The sequence below is a fragment of the Pseudorasbora parva genome, chromosome 8 (genome assembly GCF_024679245.1).
Source record: "Pseudorasbora parva isolate DD20220531a chromosome 8, ASM2467924v1, whole genome shotgun sequence".
NCBI classification, from domain to species: domain Eukaryota; kingdom Metazoa; phylum Chordata; class Actinopteri; order Cypriniformes; family Gobionidae; genus Pseudorasbora; species Pseudorasbora parva.
The window spans coordinates 23,756,734-23,775,354 of record NC_090179.1 but is presented as its reverse complement, the minus strand read 5'-3'; positions in this window follow the sequence as shown (position 1 = coordinate 23,775,354).

Here is an 18,621-nt window from a genome sequence, read left to right as displayed (position 1 = left end):
CAGAACACATCTGTTCTACTGTAGCGTCCCATGGCCAAAAGCTGGCTCCCCACCAAAACCTAGTGGGTTCTAACCTCGACGTAAAGTGAACTGGAGAGTGTTTTTTCAAAAACTCAATTGTTATTAGAGGATGCTTTAGGTAGGCCACTCTTAGTTGTTTACTCACAGGCCTCTATTTCAGTTTTTTGGAAAAAAATTAATTGTTATTGAAAGATTATTTAGTGAGGCCAGTGGGGTGTTTTCACACTAGCAGAATATGTGGGAGAGAGTTGCTATAGTTGGAGTACACTGTAATGCAATACAGATGGTAGCTCATTCTGAGGGGCATTTTGAGCCCCTCAGAATTTGCTGCCTCTCGATATAGATCATTTTATCAAACCAGGACGCATCTGTTCTACTGTAGCGTCCCATGGCCAAAGGCTGGCTCCCCACCAAAACCTAGCGGGTTCTAACCTGGATGTAATGTGAACTGGAGAGTGTTTTTTCAAACACTCAATTGTTATTAGAGGATGCTTTAGGTAGGCCACTCTTAGTTGTTTACTCACAGGCCTCTATTTCAGTTTTTTGGAAAAAAATTAATTGTTATTGAAAGATTATTTAGTGAGGCCAGTGGGGTGTTTTCACACTAGAAGAATATGTGGGAGAGAGTTGCTATAGTTGGAGTACACTGTAATGCAATACAGATGGTAGCTCATTCTGAGGGGCATTTTGAGCCCCTCAGAATTTGCTGCCTCTTGATATAGACCATTTTATCATACCAGAACGTATCTGTTCTACTCTAGCGTCCCATGGCCAAAAGCTGGCTCCCCACCAAAACCTAGCGGGTTCTAGCCTGGATGTAATGTGAACTTGAGAGTGTTTTTTTCAAACACTCAATTGTTATTAGAGGATGCTTTAGGTAGGCAACTCTTAGTTGTTTACTCACAGGCTTGTATTGTAGTTATATGAAAGTGAGATCTTTTTGGAAATAACCTAATTGTTATTAAAATATTATTTAGTGATGCCAGTAGGGTGTTTTCACACTAGCAGAATATGAGGGAGAGAGTTGCTATAGTTGGAGTACACTGTAAAGCAATACAGATGGTAGCTCAATCTGAGGGGCATTTTGAGCCCCTCAGAATTTGCTGCCTCTCGATATAGACCATTTTATCAAATCAGAACGCATCTGTTCTACTGTAGCATCCCATGGCCAAAAGCTAGCTCCCTACCAAAACCTAGTGGGTTCTAGCCTGGATGTAATGTGAACTTGAGAGTGTTTTTTCAAACACTCAATTGTTATTAGAGGATGCTTTAGGTAGGCAACTCTTAGTTGTTTACTCACAGGCGTGTATTGTAGTTATATGAAAGTGAGATCTTTTTGGAAATAACCTAATTGTTATTAAAATATTATTTAGTGATGCCAGTAGGGTGTTTTCACACTAGCAGAATATGAGGGAGAGAGTTGCTATAGTTGGAGTACACTGTAAAGCAATACAGATGGTAGCTCATTCTGAGGGGCATTTTGAGCCCCTCAGAATTTGCTGCCTCTCGATATAGACCATTTTATCAAACCAGAACACATCTGTTCTACTGTAGCGTCCCATGTCCAAAGGCTGGCTCCCCACCAAAACCTAGCAGGTTCTAGCCTGGATGTGATGTGAACTGGAGAGCGTTTTTTCTAACACTCAATGGTTTTTACAGGATGCTTTAGGTAGGCCACTCTTAGTTGTTTATTCTGAGGCCTCTATTTCAGTTTTTTGGAAAAAAATTAATTGTTATTGAAAGATTATTTAGTGAGGCCAGTGAGGTGTTTTCACACTAGCAGAATATGTGGGAGAGAGTTGCTATAGTTGGAGTACACTGTAATGCAATACAGATGGTAGCTCATTCTGAGGGGCATTTTGAGCCCCTCAGAATTTGCTGCCTCTCAATACAGATCATTTTATCAAACCAGGATACATCTGTTCTACTGTAGCGTCCCATGGCCAAAGGCTGGCTTCCCACTAACACCTAGCGGGTTCTAGCCTAGATGTAATGTGAACTGGAGAGTGTTTTTTTCAAACATTCAATTGTTATTAGAGGATGCTTTAGGTAGGCCACTCTTAGTTGTTTACTCACAGGCCTCTATTTCAGTTTTTTGGAGAAAAATTATTTGTTGTTGAAAGATTATTTAGAGAGGCCAGTGGGGTGTTTTCACACTAGCAGAATATGTGGGAGAGAGTTGCTATAGTTGGAGTACACTGTAATGCAATACAGATGGTAGCTCATTCTGAGGGGCATTTTGAGCCCCTCAGAATTTGCTGCCTCTCGATATAGACCATTTTTTCAAACCACAACGCATCTGTTCTACTGTAGCGTCCCATGGCCAAAAGCTAGCTCCCCACCAAAACCTAGCGGGTTCTAGCCTGGATGTAATGTGAACTTGAGAGTGTTTTTTCAAACACTCAATTGTTATTAGAGGATGCTTTAGGTAGGCCACTCTTAGTTGTTTACTCACAGGCTTGTATTGTAGTTATATGAAAGTGAGATCTTTTTGGAAATAACCTAATTGTTATTAAAATATTATTTAGTGATGCCAGTAAGGTGATTTCACACTAGCAGAATATGAGGGAGAGAGTTGCTATAGTTGGAGTACACTGTAAAGCAATACAGATGGTAGCTCATTCTGAGGGGCTCAAAATGCCCCTCAGAATTTGCTGCCTCTCGATATAGACCATTTTATAAAGCCGGAACACATCTGTTCTACTGTAGCGTCCCATGGCCAAAAGCTGGCTCCCCACTAAAACCTAGTGGGTTCTAACCTCGACGTAAAGTGAACTGGAGAGTGTTTTTTCAAACACTCAATTGTTATTAGAGGATGCTTTAGGTAGGCCACTCTTAGTTGTTTACTCACAGGCTTGTATTGTAGTTATATGAAAGTGAGATCTTTTTGGAAATAACCTAATTGTTATTAAAATATTATTTAGTGATGCCAGTAAGGTGATTTCACACTAGCAGAATATGAGGGAGAGAGTTGCTATAGTTGGAGTACACTGTAAAGCAATACAGATGGTAGCTCATTCTGAGGGGCTCAAAATGCCCCTCAGAATTTGCTGCCTCTCGATATAGACCATTTTATAAAGCCAGAACACATCTGTTCTACTGTAGTATCCCATGGCCAAAAGCTGGCTCCCCACCAAAACCTAGTGGGTTCTAACCTCGACGTAAAGTGAACTGGAGAGTGTTTTTTCAAAAACTCAATTGTTATTAGAGGATGCTTTAGGTAGGCCACTCTTAGTTGTTTACTCACAGGCCTCTATTTCAGTTTTTTGGAAAAAAATTAATTGTTATTGAAAGATTATTTAGTGAGGCCAGTGGGGTGTTTTCACACTAGCAGAATATGTGGGAGAGAGTTGCTATAGTTGTAGTACACTGTAATGCAATACAGATGGTAGCTCATTCTGAGGGGCATTTTGAGCCCCTCAGAATTTGCTGCCTCTCAATATAGATCATTTTATCAAACCAGGATACATCTGTTCTACTGTAGCGTCCCATGGCCAAAGGCTGGCTTCCCACCAACACCTAGCGGGTTCTAGCCTAGATGTAATGTGAACTGGAGAGTGTTTTTTTCAAACATTCAATTGTTATTAGAGGATGCTTTAGGTAGGCCACTCTTAGTTGTTTACTCACAGGCCTCTATTTCAGTTTTTTGGAAAAAAATTAATTGTTGTTGAAAGATTATTTAGAGAGGCCAGTGGGGTGTTTTCACACTAGCAGAATATGTGGGAGAGAGTTGCTATAGTTGGAGTACACTGTAATGCAATACAGATGGTAGCTCATTCTGAGGGGCATTTTGAGCCCCTCAGAATTTGCTGCCTCTCGATATAGACCATTTTTTCAAACCAGAACGCATCTGTTCTACTGTAGCGTCCCATGGCCAAAAGCTGGCTCCCCACCAAAACCTAGCGGGTTCTAGCCTGGATGTAATGTGAACTTGAGAGTGTTTTTTCAAACACTCAATTGTTATTAGAGGATGCTTTAGGTAGGCCACTCTTAGTTGTTTACTCACAGGCTTGTATTGTAGTTATATGAAAGTGAGATCTTTTTGGAAATAACCTAATTGTTATTAAAATATTATTTAGTGATGCCAGTAAGGTGTTTTCACACTAGCAGAATATGAGGGAGAGAGTTGCTATAGTTGGAGTACACTGTAAAGCAATACAGATGGTAGCTCATTCTGAGGGGCTCAAAATGCCCCTCAGAATTTGCTGCCTCTCGATATAGACCATTTTATAAAGCCAGAACACATCTGTTCTATTGTAGCGTCCCATGGCCAAAAGCTGGCTCCCCACCAAAACCTAGTGGGTTCTAACCTCGACGTAAAGTGAACTGGAGAGTGTTTTTTCAAACACTCAATTGTTATTAGAGGATGCTTTAGGTAGGCCACTCTTAGTTGTTTACTCACAGGCTTGTATTGTAGTTATATGAAAGTGAGATCTTTTTGGAAATAACCTAATTGTTATTAAAATATTATTTAGTGATGCCAGTAAGGTGATTTCACACTAGCAGAATATGAGGGAGAGAGTTGCTATAGTTGGAGTACACTGTAAAGCAATACAGATGGTAGCTCATTCTGAGGGGCTCAAAATGCCCCTCAGCATTTGCTGCCTCTCGATATAGACCATTTTATAAAGCCAGAACACATCTGTTCTACTGTAGCGTCCCATGGCCAAAAGCTGGCTCCCCACCAAAACCTAGTGGGTTCTAACCTTGACGTAAAGTGAACTGGAGAGTGTTTTTTCAAACACTCAATTGTTATTAGAGGATGCTTTAGGTAGGCCACTCTTAGTTGTTTACTCACAGGCCTCTATTTCAGTTTTTTGGAAAAAAATTAATTGTTATTGAAAGATTATTTAGTGAGGCCAGTGGGGTGTTTTCACACTAGCAGAATATGTGGGAGAGAGTTGCTATAGTTGGAGTACACTGTAATGCAATACAGATGGTAGCTCATTCTGAGGGGCATTTTGAGCCCCTCAGAATTTGCTGCCTCTCGATATAGATCATTTTATCAAACCAGGACGCATCTGTTCTACTGTAGCGTCCCATGGCCAAAGGCTGGCTCCCCACCAAAACCTAGCGGGTTCTAACCTGGATGTAATGTGAACTGGAGAGTGTTTTTTCAAACACTCAATTGTTATTAGAGGATGCTTTAGGTAGGCCACTCTTAGTTGTTTACTCACAGGCCTCTATTTCAGTTTTTTGGAAAAAAAATTAATTGTTATTGAAAGATTATTTAGTGAGGCCAGTGGGGTGTTTTCACACTAGCAGAATATGTGGGAGAGAGTTGCTATAGTTGGAGTACACTGTAATGCAATACAGATGGTAGCTCATTCTGAGGGGCATTTTGAGCCCCTCAGAATTTGCTGCCTCTCAATACAGATCATTTTATCAAACCAGGATACATCTGTTCTACTGTAGCGTCCCATGGCCAAAGGCTGGCTTCCCACCAACACCTAGCGGGTTCTAGCCTAGATGTAATGTGAACTGGAGAGTGTTTTTTTCAAACATTCAATTGTTATTAGAGGATGCTTTAGGTAGGCCACTCTTAGTTGTTTACTCACAGGCCTCTATTTCAGTTTTTTGGAAAAAAATTATTTGTTGTTGAAAGATTATTTAGAGAGGCCAGTGGGGTGTTTTCACACTAGCAGAATATGTGGGAGAGAGTTGCTATAGTTGGAGTACACTGTAATGCAATACAGATGGTAGCTCATTCTGAGGGGCATTTTGAGCCCCTCAGATTTGCTGCCTCTCGATATAGACCATTTTTTCAAACCACAACACATCTGTTCTACTGTAGCGTCCCATGGCCAAAAGCTGGCTCCCCACCAAAACCTAGCGGGTTCGAGCCTGGATGTAATGTGAACTTGAGAGTGTTTTTTCAAACACTCAATTGTTATTAGAGGATGCTTTAGGTAGGCCACTCTTAGTTGTTTACTCACAGGCTTGTATTGTAGTTATATGAAAGTGAGATCTTTTTGGAAATAACCTAATTGTTATTAAAATATTATTTAGTGATGCCAGTAAGGTGATTTCACACTAGCAGAATATGAGGGAGAGAGTTGCTATAGTTGGAGTACACTGTAAAGCAATACAGATGGTAGCTCATTCTGAGGGGCTCAAAATGCCCCTCAGAATTTGCTGCCTCTCGATATAGACCATTTTATAAAGCCGGAACACATCTGTTCTACTGTAGCGTCCCATGGCCAAAAGCTGGCTCCCCACCAAAACCTAGTGGGTTCTAACCTTGACGTAAAGTGAACTGGAGAGTGTTTTTTCAAACACTCAATTGTTATTAGAGGATGCTTTAGGTAGGCCACTCTTAGTTGTTTACTCACAGGCTTGTATTGTAGTTATATGAAAGTGAGATCTTTTTGGAAATAACCTAATTGTTATTAAAATATTATTTAGTGATGCCAGTAAGGTGATTTCACACTAGCAGAATATGAGGGAGAGAGTTGCTATAGTTGGAGTACACTGTAAAGCAATACAGATGGTAGCTCATTCTGAGGGGCTCAAAATGCCCCTCAGAATTTGCTGCCTCTCGATATAGACCATTTTATAAAGTCAGAACACATCTGTTCTACTGTAGCGTCCCATGGCCAAAAGCTGGCTCCCCACCAAAACCTAGTGGGTTCTAACCTCGACGTAAAGTGAACTGGAGAGTGTTTTTTCAAAAACTCAATTGTTATTAGAGGATGCTTTAGGTAGGCCACTCTTAGTTGTTTACTCACAGGCCTCTATTTCAGTTTTTTGGAAAAAAATTAATTGTTATTGAAAGATTATTTAGTGAGGCCAGTGGGGTGTTTTCACACTAGCAGAATATGTGGGAGAGAGTTGCTATAGTTGGAGTACACTGTAATGCAATACAGATGGTAGCTCATTCTGAGGGGCATTTTGAGCCCCTCAGAATTTGCTGCCTCTCGATATAGATCATTTTATCAAACCAGGACGCATCTGTTCTACTGTAGCGTCCCATGGCCAAAGGCTGGCTCCCCACCAAAACCTAGCGGGTTCTAACCTGGATGTAATGTGAACTGGAGAGTGTTTTTTCAAACACTCAATTGTTATTAGAGGATGCTTTAGGTAGGCCACTCTTAGTTGTTTACTCACAGGCCTCTATTTCAGTTTTTTGGAAAAAAATTAATTGTTATTGAAAGATTATTTAGTGAGGCCAGTGGGGTGTTTTCACACTAGCAGAATATGTGGGAGAGAGTTGCTATAGTTGGAGTACACTGTAATGCAATACAGATGGTAGCTCATTCTGAGGGGCATTTTGAGCCCCTCAGAATTTGCTGCCTCTTGATATAGACCATTTTATCATACCAGAACGTATCTGTTCTACTGTAGCGTCCCATGGCCAAAAGCTGGCTCCCCACCAAAACCTAGCGGGTTCTAGCCTGGATGTAATGTGAACTTGAGAGTGTTTTTTCAAACACTCAATTGTTATTAGAGGATGCTTTAGGTAGGCAACTCTTAGTTGTTTACTCACAGGCTTGTATTGTAGTTATATGAAAGTGAGATCTTTTTGGAAATAACCTAATTGTTATTAAAATATTATTTAGTGATGCCAGTAGGGTGTTTTCACACTAGCAGAATATGAGGGAGAGAGTTGCTATAGTTGGAGTACACTGTAAAGCAATACAGATGGTAGCTCAATCTGAGGGGCATTTTGAGCCCCTCAGAATTTGCTGCCTCTCGATATAGACCATTTTATCAAATCAGAACGCATCTGTTCTACTGTAGCATCCCATGGCCAAAAGCTTGCTCCCTACCAAAACCTAGTGGGTTCTAGCCTGGATGTAATGTGAACTTGAGAGAGTTTTTTTAAACACTCAATTGTTATTAGAGGATGCTTTAGGTAGGCAACTCTTAGTTGTTTACTCACAGGCGTGTATTGTAGTTATATGAAAGTGAGATCTTTTTGGAAATAACCTAATTGTTATTAAAATATTATTTAGTGATGCCAGTAGGGTGTTTTCACACTAGCAGAATATGAGGGAGAGAGTTGCTATAGTTGGAGTACACTGTAAAGCAATACAGATGGTAGCTCATTCTGAGGGGCATTTTGAGCCCCTCAGAATTTGCTGCCTCTCGATATAGACCATTTTATCAAACCAGAACACATCTGTTCTACTGTAGCGTCCCATGTCCAAAGGCTGGCTCCCCACTAAAACCTAGCGGGTTCTAGCCTGGATGTAATGTGAACTGGAGAGGGTTTTTTCAAACACTCAATTGTTATTAGAGGATGCTTTAGGTAGGCCACTCTTAATTGTTTACTCACAGGCCTCTATTTCAGTTTTTTGGAAAAAAATTAATTGTTATTGAAAGATTATTTAGTGAGGCCAGTGGGGTGTTTTCACACTAGCAGAATATGTGGGAGAGAGTTGCTATAGTTGGAGTACACTGTAATGCAATACAGATGGTAGCTCATTCTGAGGGGCATTTTGAGCCCCTCAGAATTTGCTGCCTCTCAAAATAGATCATTTTTTCAAACCAGAACACATCTGTTCTACTGTAGCGTCCCATGGCCAAAGGCTGGCTCCCCACCAAAACTTAGCGGGTTCTAGCCTGGATGCAATGTGAACTGGAGAGTGTTTTTTTTCAAACACTCAATTGTTATTAGAGGATGCTTTAGGTAGGCCACTCATAGTTGTTTACTCACAGGCCTCTTTTGCAGTTACATGAAAGTGAGATAATTTTGGAAAAAACGCAATTGTTATTGAAAGATTATTTAGTGAGGCCAGTAGGGTGTTTTCACACTAGCAGAATATGAGGGAGAGAGTTGCTATAGTTGGAGTACACTGTAATGCAATACAGATGGTAGCTCATTCTGAGGGGCATTTTGAGCCCCTCAGAATTTGCTGCCTCTCGATATAGACCATTTAATCAAACCAGAACGCATCTGTTCTACTGTAGCGTCCCATGGCCAAAAGCTGGCTCCCCACCAAAACCTAGCGGGTTCTAGCCTGGATGTAATGTGAACTTGAGAGTGTTTTTTCAAACACTCAATTGTTATTAGAGGATGCTTTAGGTAGGCAACTCTTAGTTGTTTACTCACAGGCTTGCATTGTAGTTATATGAAAGTGAGATCTTTTTGGAAATAACCTAATTGTTATTAAAATATTATTTAGGGATGCCAGTAGGGTGTTTTCACACTAGCAGAATATGAGGGAGAGAGTTGCTATAGTTGGAGTACACTGTAAAGCACTACAGATGGTAGCTCATTCTGAGGGGCATTTTGAGCCCCTCAGAATTTGCTGCCTCTCAATATAGATCATTTTATCAAACCAGGATGCATCTGTTTTACTGTAGCGTCCCATGGCCAAAGGCTGGCTCCCCACCAAAACCTAGCGGGTTCTAGCCTGGATGTAATGTGAACTGGAGAGTGTTTTTTCAAACACTCAATTGTAATTAGAGGATGCTTTAGGTAGGCCACTCTTAGTTGTTTACTCACAGGCCTCTATTGTAGTTACATGAAAGTGAGATCTTTTCGGAAAAAACTAAATTGTTATTGAAAGATTATTTAGTGAGGCCAGTAGGGTGTTTTCACACTAGCAGAATATGTGGGAGAGAGATGCTGTAGTTGGAGTACACTGTAATGCTATACAGATGGTAGCTCATTCTGAGGGGCATTTTGAGCCCGTCAGAAATTGCTGCCTCTCGATATAGACCATTTTATCAAACCAGAACACATCTGTTCTACTGTAGCGTCTCATGGCCAAAGGCTGGCTCCCCACCAAAACCTAGCGGGTTCTAGCCTGGATGTAATGTGAACTTGAGAGTGTTTTTTCAAACACTCAATTGTTATTAGAGGATGCTTTAGGTAGGCCACTCTTAGTTGTTTACTCACAGGCCTCTATTTCAGTTTTTTGGAAAAAAAATAATTTTTATTGAAAGATTATTTAGTGAGGCCAGTGGGGTGTTTTCACACTAGCAGAATATGAGGGAGAGAGTTGCTATAGTTGGAGTACACTGTAATGCAATACAGATGGTAGTTCATTCTGAGGGGCATTTTGAGCCCCTCAGAATTTGCTGCCTCTCGATATAGACCATTTTATCAAATCAGAACGCATCTGTTCTACTGTAGCATCCCATGGCCAAAAGCTTGCTCCCCACTAAAACCTAGCGGGTTCTAACCTGGATGTAATGTGAACTGGAGAGCGTTTTTTCTAACACTCAATTGTTTTTACAGGATGCTTTAGGTAGGCCACTCTTAGTTGTTTACTCTCAGGCCTCTATTTCAGTTTTTTGGAAAAAAATTAATTGTTATTGAAAGATTATTTAGTGAGGCCAGTGGGGTGTTTTCACAATAGCAGAATATGTGGGAGAGAGTTGCTATATTTGGAGTACACTGTAATGCAATACAGATGGTAGCTCATTCTGAGGGAAATTTTGAGCCCCTCAGAATTTGCTGCCTCTTGATATAGACCATTTTATCATACCAGAACGTATCTGTTCTACTGTAGCGTCCCATGGCCAAAGGCTGGCTCCCCACCAAAACCTAGCGGGTTCTAACCTGGATGTAATGTGAACTGGAGAGTGTTTTTTCAAACACTCAATTGTTATTAGAGGATGCTTTAGGTAGGCCACTCTTAGTTGTTTACTCACAGGCCTCTATTTCAGTTTTTTGGAAAAAAATTAATTGTTATTTAAAGATTATTTAGTGAGGCCAGTGGGGTGTTTTCACACTAGCAGAATATGTGGGAGAGAGTTGCTTTAGTTGGAGTACACTGTATGCAATACAGATGGTAGCTCATTCTGAGGGACATTTTGAGCCCCTCAGAATTTGCTGCCTCTCAATATAGATCATTTTATCAAACCAGGATGCATCTGTTCTACTGTAGCGTCCCATGGCCAAAGGCTGGCTCCCCACCAAAACCTAGCGGGTTCTAGCCTGGATGTAATGTGAACTGGAGAGGGTTTTTTCAAACACTCAATTGTTATTAGAGGATGCTTTAGGTAGGCCACTCTTAATTGTTTACTCACAGGCCTCTATTTCAGTTTTTTGGAAAAAAATTAATTGTTATTGAAAGATTATTTAGTGAGGCCAGTGGGGTGTTTTCACACTAGCAGAATATGTGGGAGAGAGTTGCTATTGTTGGAGTACACTGTAATGCAATACAGATGGTAGCTCATTCTGAGGGGCATTTTGAGCCCCTCAGAATTTGCTGCCTCTCAAAATAGATCATTTTTTTCAAACCAGAACACATCTGTTCTACTGTAGCGTCCCATGGCCAAAGGCTGGCTCCCCACCAAAACTTAGCGGGTTCTAGCCTGGATGCAATGTGAACTGGAGAGTGTTTTTTTTCAAACACTCAATTGTTATTAGAGGATGCTTTAGGTAGGCCACTCATAGTTGTTTACTCACAGGCCTCTTTTGCAGTTACATGAAAGTGAGATAGTTTTGGAAAAAACGCAATTGTTATTGAAAGATTATTTAGTGAGGCCAGTAGGGTGTTTTCACACTAGCAGAATATGAGGGAGAGAGTTGCTATAGTTGGAGTACACTGTAATGCAATACAGATGGTAGCTCATTCTGAGGGGCATTTTGAGCCCCTCAGAATTTGCTGCCTCTCGATATAGACCATTTAATCAAACCAGAACGCATCTGTTCTACTGTAGCGTCCCATGGCCAAAAGCTGGCTCCCCACCAAAACCTAGCGGGTTCTAGCCTGGATGTAATGTGAACTTGAGAGTGTTTTTTCAAACACTCAATTGTTATTAGAGGATGCTTTAGGTAGGCAACTCTTAGTTGTTTACTCACAGGCTTGAATTGTAGTTATATGAAAGTGAGATCTTTTTGGAAATAACCTAATTGTTATTAAAATATTATTTAGGGATGCCAGTAGGGTGTTTTCACACTAGCAGAATATGAGGGAGAGAGTTAATATAGTTGGAGTACACTGTAAAGCACTACAGATGGTAGCTCATTCTGAGGGGCATTTTGAGCCCCTCAGAATTTGCTGCCTCTCAATATAGATCATTTTATCAAACCAGGATGCATCTGTTTTACTGTAGCGTCCCATGGCCAAAGGCTGGCTCCCCACCAAAACCTAGCGGGTTCTAGCCTGGATGTAATGTGAACTGGAGAGTGTTTTTTCAAACACTCAATTGAAATTAGAGGATGCTTTAGGTAGGCCACTCTTAGTTGTTTACTCACAGGCCTCTATTGCAGTTACATGAAAGTGAGATCTTTTCGGAAAAAACTAAATTGTTATTGAAAGATTATTTAGTGAGGCCAGTAGGGTGTTTTCACACTAGCAGAATATGTGGGAGAGAGATGCTGTAGTTGGAGTACACTGTAATGCTATACAGATGGTAGCTCATTCTGAGGGGCATTTTGAGCCCGTCAGAAATTGCTGCCTCTCGATATAGATCATTTTATCAAACCAGAACACATCTGTTCTACTGTAGCGTCTCATGGCCAAAGGCTGGCTCCCCACCAAAACCTAGCGGGTTCTAGCCTGGATGTAATGTGAACTGGAGAGTGTTTTTTCAAACACTCAATTGTTATTAGAGGATGCTTTAGGTAGGCCACTCTTAGTTGTTTACTCACAGGCTTGTATTGTAGTTATATGAAAGTGAGATCTTTTTGGAAATAACCTAATTGCTATTAAAATATTATTTAGTAATGCCAGTAAGGTGTTTTCACACTAGCAGAATATGTGGGAGAGAGTTGCTATATTTGGAGTACACTGTAATGCAATACAGATGGTAGCTCATTCTGAGGGGCATTTTGAGCCCCTCAGAATTTGCTGCCTCTCAATATAGATCATTTTATCAAACCAGGACGCATCTGTTCTACTGTAGCGTCCCATGGCCAAAGGCTGGCTCCCCACCAAAACCTAGCGGGTTCTAACCTGGATGTAATGTGAACTGGAGAGTGTTTTTTCAAACACTCAATTGTTATTAGAGGATGCTTTAGGTAGGCCACTCTTAGTTGTTTACTCACAGGCCTCTATTTCAGTTTTTTGGAAAAAAATTAATTGTTATTGAAAGATTATTTAGTGAGGCCAGTGGGGTGTTTTCACACTAGCAGAATATGTGGGAGAGAGTTGCTGTAGTTGGAGTACACTGTAATGCAATACAGATGGTAGCTCATTCTGAGGGGCATTTTGAGCCCCTCAGAATTTGCTGCCTCTTGATATAGACCATTTTATCATACCAGAACGTATCTGTTCTACTGTAGCGTCCCATGGCCAAGAGCTGGCTCCCCACCAAAACCTAGCGGGTTCTAGCCTGGATGTAATGTGAACTTGAGAGTGTTTTTTCAAACACTCAATTGTTATTAGAGGATGCTTTAGGTAGGCAACTCTTAGTTGTTTACTCACAGGCTTGTATTGTAGTTATATGAAAGTGAGATCTTTTTGGAAATAACCTAATTGTTATTAAAATATTATTTAGTGATGCCAGTAGGGTGTTTTCACACTAGCAGAATATGAGGGAGAGAGTTGCTATAGTTGGAGTACACTGTAAAGCAATACAGATGGTAGCTCATTCTGAGGGGCATTTTGAGCCCCTCAGAATTTGCTGCCTCTCGATATAGACCATTTTATCAAACCAGAACACATCTGTTCTACTGTAGCGTCCCATGTCCAAAGGCTGGCTCCCCACCAAAACCTAGCAGGTTCTAGCCTGGATGTGATGTGAACTGGAGAGCGTTTTTTCTAACACTCAATTGTTTTTACAGGATGCTTTAGGTAGGCCACTCTTAGTTGTTTATTCTGAGGCCTCTATTTCAGTTTTTTGGAAAAAAAATTAATTGTTATTGAAAGATTTTTTAGTGAGGCCAGTGAGGTGTTTTCACACTAGCAGAATATGTGGGAGAGAGTTGCTATAGTTGGAGTACACTGTAATGCAATACAGATGGTAGCTCATTCTGAGGGGCATTTTGAGCCCCTCAGAATTTGCTGCTTCTCGATATAGACCATTTTATAAAGCCAGAACACATCTGTTCTACTGTAGCGTCCCATGGCCAAAAGCTGGCTCCCCACCAAAACCTAGTGGGTTCTAACCTCGACGTAAAGTGAACTGGAGAGTGTTTTTTCAAACACTCAATTGTTATTAGAGGATGCTTTAGGTAGGCCACTCTTAGTTTTTTACTCACAGGCCTCTATTTCAGTTTTTTGGAAAAAAATAAATTGTTATTGAAAGATTATTTAGTGAGGCCAGTGGGGTGTTTTCACACTAGCAGAATATGTGGTAGAGAGTTGATATAGTTGGAGTACACTGTAATGCAATACAGATGGTAGCTCATTCTGAGGGGCATTTTGAGCCCCTCAGAATTTGCTGCCTCTCGATATAGACCATTTTATCAAACCAGAACGCATCTGTTCTACTGTAGCATCCCATGGCCAACAGCTGGCTCCCCACCAAAACCTATCGGCTTCTAGCCTGTATGTAATGTGATCTTGAGAGTGTTTTTTCAAACACTCAATTGTTATTAGAGGATGCTTTAGGTAGGCAACTCTTAGTTGTTTACTCACAGGTTTGTATTGTAGTTATATGAAAGTGAGATCTTTTTGAAAATAACTTAATTGCTATTAAAATATTATTTAGTGATGCCAGTGGGGTGTTTTCACACTAGCAGAATATAAGGGAGAGATTTGCTATAGTTGGAGTACACTGTAAAGCAATACAGATGGTAGCTCATTCTGAGGGGCATTTTGAGCCCCTCAGAATTTGCTGCCTCTCAATATAGATCATTTTATCAAACCAGGACGCATCTGTTCTACTGTAGCGTCCCATGGCCAAAGGCTGGCTCCCCACCAAAACCTAGCGGGTTCTAGCCTGGATGTAATGTGAACTGGAGAGGGTTTTTTCAAACACTCAATTGTTATTAGAGGATGCTTTAGATAGGCCACTCTTAATTGTTTACTCACAGGCCTCTATTTCAGTTTTTTGGAAAAAAATTAATTGTTATTGAAAGATTATTTAGTGAGGCCAGTGGGGTGTTTTCACACTAGCAGAATATGTGGGAGAGAGTTGCTATAGTTGGAGTACACTGTAATGCAATACAGATGGTAGTTCATTCTGAGGGGCATTTTGAGCCCCTCAGAATTTGCTGCCTCTCGATATAGACCATTTTTTCAAACCAGAACACATCTGTTCTACTGTAGCGTCCCATGGCCAAAAGCTGGCTCCCCACCAAAACCTAGCGGGTTCTAGCCTGGATGCAATGTGAACTTGAGAGTGTTTTTTCCAACACTCAATTGTTATTAGAGGATGCTTTAGGTAGGCCACTCTTAGTTGTTTACTCACAGGCTTGTATTGTAGTTATATGAAAGTGAGATCTTTTTGGAAATAACCTAATTGTTATTAAAATATTATTTAGTAATGCCAGTAAGGTGTTTTCACACTAGCAGAATATGAGGGAGAGAGTTGCTATAGTTGGAGTACACTGTAAAGCAATACAGATGGTAGCTCATTCTGAGGGGCATTTTGAGCCCCTCAGAATTTGCTGCCTCTCAATATAGATCATTTTATCAAACCAGGACGCATCTGTTCTACTGTAGCGTCCCATGGCCAAAGGCTGGCTGCCCACCAAAACCTAGCGGGTTCTATCCTAGATGTAATGTGAACTGGAGAGTGTTTTTTCAAACATTCAATTGTTATTAGAGGATGCTTTATGTAGGCCACTCTTAGTTGTTTACTCACAGGCCTCTATTTCAGTTTTTTGGAAAAAAATTAATTGTTGTTGAAAGATTATTTAGTGAGGCCAGTGGGGTGTTTTCACACTAGCAGAATATGTGGGAGAGAGTTGCTATAGTTGGAGTACACTGTAATGCAATACAGATGGTAGTTCATTCTGAGGGGCATTTTGAGCCCCTCAGAATTTGCTGCCTCTCGATATAGACCATTTTTTCAAACCAGAACACATCTGTTCTACTGTAGCGTCCCATGGCCAAAAGCTGGCTCCCCACCAAAACCTAGCGGGTTCTAGCCTGGATGTAATGTGAACTTGAGAGTGTTTTTTCAAACACTCAATTGTTATTAGAGGATGCTTTAGGTAGGCCACTCTTAGTTGTTTACTCATAGGCTTGTATTGTAGTTATATGAAAGTGAGATCTTTTTGGAAATAACCTAATTGTGATTAAAATATTATTTAGTAATGCCAGTAAGGTGTTTTCACACTAGTAGAAAATGAGGGAGACAGTTGCTATAGTTGGAGTACACTGTAAAGCAATACAAATGGTAGCTCATTCTGAGGGAATCAAAATGCCCCTCAGAATTTGCTGCCTCTCGATATAGACCATTTTATAAAGCCAGAACACATCTGTTCTACTGTAGCGTCCCATGGCAAAAAGCTGGCTTCCCACCAAAACCTAGTGGGTTCTAACCTCGACGTAAAATGAACTGGAGAGTGTTTTTTCAAACACTCAATTGTTATTAGAGAATGCTTTAGGTAGGCCACTCTTAGTTGTTTATTCACATGCCTCTTTTGCAGTTACATGAAAGTGAAATCATTTTTGAATAAAACTTAATTGTTATTGAAAGATTATTTAGTGAGGCCAGTAGGCTGTTTTCACACTAGCAGAATATGTGGGAGAGAGTCGCTATAGTTGGAGTACACTGTAATGCAATACAGATGGTAGCTCATTCTGAGGGGCATTTTGAGCCCCTCAGAATTTGCTGCCTCTCAATATAGATTATTTTATCAAACCAGGACGCATCTGTTCTACTGTAGCGTCCCATGGCCAAAGGCTGGCTCCCCACCAAAACCTAGCAGGTTCTAGCCTGGATGTAATGTGAACTGGAGAGCGTTTTTTCTAACACTCAATTGTTTTTACAGGATGCTTTAGGTAGGCCACTCTTAGTTGTTTACTCTCAGGCCTCTATTTCAGTTTTTTGGAAAAAAATTAATTGTTGTTGAAAGATTATTTAGTGAGGCCAGTGGGGTGTTTTCACACTAGCAGAATATGTGGGAGAGAGTTGCTATAGTTGGATTACACTGTAATGCAATACAGATGGCAGCTCATTCTGAGGGGCATTTTGAGCCCCTCAGAATTTGCTGCCTCTTAATATAGATCATTTTATCAAACCAGGACGCATCTGTTCTACTGTAGCGTTCCATGGCCAAAGGCTGGCTTCCCACCAAAACCTAGCGGGTTGTAGCCTGGATGTAATGTGAACTTGAGAGTGTTTTTAAAAACACTCAATTGTTATTAGAGGATGCTTTAGGTAGGCCACTCTTAGTTGTTTACTCATAGGCTTGTATTGTAGTTATATGAAAGTTAGATCTTTTTGGAAATAACCTAATTGTTATTAAAATATTATTTAGTGATGCCAGTAAGGTGTTTTCACACTAGCAGAATATGAGGGAGAGAGTTGCTATAGTTGGAGTACACTGTAAAGCAATACAGATGGTAGCTTATTCTGAGGGGCTCAAAATGCCCCTCAGAATTTGCTGCCTCTCGATATAGACCATTTTATAAAGCCAGAACACATCTGTTCTACTGTAGCGTCCCATGGCCAAAAGCTGGCTCCCCACCAAAACCTAGTGGGTTCTAACCTCGACGTAAAGTGAACTGGAGAGTGTTTTTTCAAACACTCAATTGTTATTAGAGGATGCTTTAGGTAGGCCACTCTTAGTTGTTTACTCACAGGCCTCTTTTGCAGTTACATGAAAGTGAGATCATTTTGGAAAAAACTTAATTGTTATTGAAAGATTATTTAGTGAGGCCAGTAGGGTGTTTTCACACTAGCAGAATATGTGGGAGAGAGTTGCTATAGTTGGAGTACACTGTAATGCAATACAGATGGTAGCTCATTATGAGGGGCATTTTGAGCCCCTCAGAATTTGCTGCCTCTCAAAATAGATCATTTTATCAAACCACGACGCATCTGTTCTACTGTAGCGTCCCATGGCCAAAGGCTGGCTTCCCACCAAAACCTAGCGGGTTCTAGCCTAGATGTAATGTGAACTGGAGAGTGTTTTTTCAAACATTCAATTGTTATTAGAGGATGCTTTAGGTAGGCCACTCTTAGTTGTTTACTCACAGGCCTCTATTTCAGTTTTTTGGAAAAAAAATAATTGTTGTTGAAAGATTATTTAGTGAGGCCAGTGGGGTGTTTTCACACTAGCAGAATATGTGGGAGAGAGTTGCTATAGTTGGAGTGCACTGTAATGCAATACAGATGGTAGCTCATTCTGAGGGGCATTTTGAGCCCCTCAGAATTTGCTGCCTCTCTATATAGACCATTTTTTCAAACCAGAACACATCTGTTTTACTGTAGCGTCCCATGGCCAAAAGCTGGCTCCCCACCAAAACCTAGCGGGTTGTAGCCTGGATGTAATGTGAACTTGAGAGTGTTTTTACAAACACTCAATTGTTATTAGAGGATGCTTTAGGTAGGCCACTCTTAGTTGTTTACTCACAGGCTTGTATTGTAGTTATATGAAAGTGAGATCTTTTTGGAAATAACCTAATTGTTATTAAAATATTATTTAGTGATGCCAGTAAGGTGTTTTCACACTAGCAGAATATGAGGGAGAGAGTTGCTATAGTTGGAGTACACTGTAAAGCAATACAGATGGTAGCTCATTCTGAGGGGCTCAAAATGCCCCTCAGAATTTGCTGCCTCTCGATATAGACCATTTTA